This window comes from Bison bison, unplaced genomic scaffold (assembly GCF_000754665.1).
Source record: "Bison bison bison isolate TAMUID 2011002044 unplaced genomic scaffold, Bison_UMD1.0 scf7180017846850, whole genome shotgun sequence".
NCBI lineage: Eukaryota > Metazoa > Chordata > Mammalia > Artiodactyla > Bovidae > Bison > Bison bison.
The window spans coordinates 2,110-4,426 of NW_011477423.1; positions in this window are offsets into that span (position 1 = coordinate 2,110).

A 2,317-nucleotide genomic window follows, 5' to 3' on the forward strand; every position below is an offset into this window, starting at 1 on the left:
TATGTATTTCTATATTTTAAATGTTTCTTAAGTATACCATTATAGTTGTTTCTTATTTTTTTATTACTCTGACAATATCTGGATTTTAATGGTTGTATTTAGACAATTGATGTTTACAATAATTATTGATGTAGTTGGATTAACGTCCACCATATTTGTTACTATTTTTTATTTATTGCTCTTGTTCTTTGTTCTTTTTGCCTTCTACACATTTCTAGCTCCTTGTGGTTTTAACTGAGCATTTTATATGATTTCTTTTTTCTTCTTTCTTAGCATACTGGTTATACTTCTTTTTTTTTTTACTTTTTTAGTAGTTGCCCTAGAGTTTGCAATTTACATTTACAACTAATAAGTCCACTTTCAAATAACCCTATACCAATTTGTGGCTAGTGCAAATATGTTATCATAATATAATCCCAGTTCCTTCCTCCTATTCCTTGTATCATTGCTGTCATTAATTTCACTTATACATAAGCACACACACATACAAGCATACATAATTGAATGCATTGTCACTATTATTTCAAGCAAACTATTATTTGTTAGATCAAGTAAGAATAAGAAAAATTAAAGTTTTTATTTTACCTTCACTTATTACTTCTTTGATGCTCTTCCTTTCTTAATGTAGATCCAAGTGTCTGACTTACATCATTTTCCTCTGTCTTAAGAACTTCTTTTAACATTTCTTGCAAGGCAGGCCTAATAACAACAAATTCCCTCAATTTTTCTTCATCTAAGAAGGTATTTCTCCTTTACCTTTGAAGAATAATTTCACAAGGTACAGAATTCTAAGTTGGTAGATTATTTTTCTCTTAGCATTTTGAGTATTCTCTTCATTCTAGTCTTGCCTAACGTGGTTTCTGAGGAAAAGTAGGATATAATTCTTATCTTTGCTTCTCTATAGGTAAGGTGTTTTTTTCCCTCTGGTTTCTTTCAAGATTGTTTTTTCTCTTTAATTTTCTGAAATTTAAATGTTATGTGTTTTGGCATTTATCCTACTTGATGCTCTCTGAACTTCCTGGATCTGTGGTTTTGTATCCAGCATTAATTTAGACATATGCTCAGTCATTATTCTTTTACATATTGCTTCTGCTTCTCTTTTTTCTCCTGACATTCTCATTATGTATACATTACATCTTTTGTAGTTGTCTTACAATTCTTACATTTTCTTTTCTTTGTGGGGGTTGATTTTTTGTTTGTTTGTTTGTTTCAGTTTAGGATGTTTCTATTGTCAGCTCTTCCAATTCAGAAATTCTTTCCTCAGTCATGCTCAATCTACTAGTAAGTCCGTTAAGGGGACTTTTCATTTCTGTTCATGTATTTAATCTCTAGTATTTCTATTTGATTCTTTCAATTTCCATCTCTCTGCATACAATATCCATCTATTCTTCCGTGTTGTCTACTTCTTCTATTAAAACCTGTAGCATGTTAATAATAGTTGTTTCATTTTCTTTTTTGGCCATACCTTGTGGCTTGTAGGATCTTAGTTCTCCAACTAGGGATTGAAGCTGGGCCCTTGCAGACTCAATTGAGAGAATTCATTGAAAGCATGGAGTCCTAATCACTAGACCATCAAGAAATTACAAGTAATAGTTGTTTTAAATCCCTCGTCTGATAACTCCAACATTTCTTCCATATCTGACTGGTTCTGATCCTTGCTCAGTTTCTGCAAACTATGTTTTTTACTTTTTAGTATGCTTTGTAAATTTTGCTGAAATCTGGACATGATGTACTAGGTGAAAGGAGCTCTGTTAAACAGGACTTTTTTGGTATGGTGCTAAGATGTGGTGGGAAGAGAATCATTTTATAGTCCTATGATTAGGTCTCAGTCTTTTAGTGAGTCTGTACCTCTGAACTTCATAAGTGGTCCTCAGTTTTTTCTCCCCACTTAGGCGGGACAGAATGGCTAGAGGGGGCTGGAGCTGGTTGGTTCCCCAGGTTGGTTAGGCTCTAGTACTACTCCAGTAGGTTAGGGTCTGGTAAAATAATTTCTCCTGAAGGCAATTCTTTTACAGAAGAACATGAAGCTCTGGCATATTTCAAAAGGGTTTCTTTCTCCCCTCCCCTGCTGGAACTACATAGGAATTTTTCTCCAGTGTTCACTCTGAGGACCAGGTGGAGCTTCTGTACATAAGATTCACAAAAGCATAGGAACCAAGCTATGACTGGGTCTCCCTGGACTTTTTAACTCTCAGACTTGTCTACACTGAGCCTCCAGCAAATTGACAAGTATAGTTTAGGTTTTCCTACCTTGTCACTGTTTCCTGTGGTGATATCTGCTGATGGCTTTCTGGTCTGGTAAGTTGTGATCCTCTGT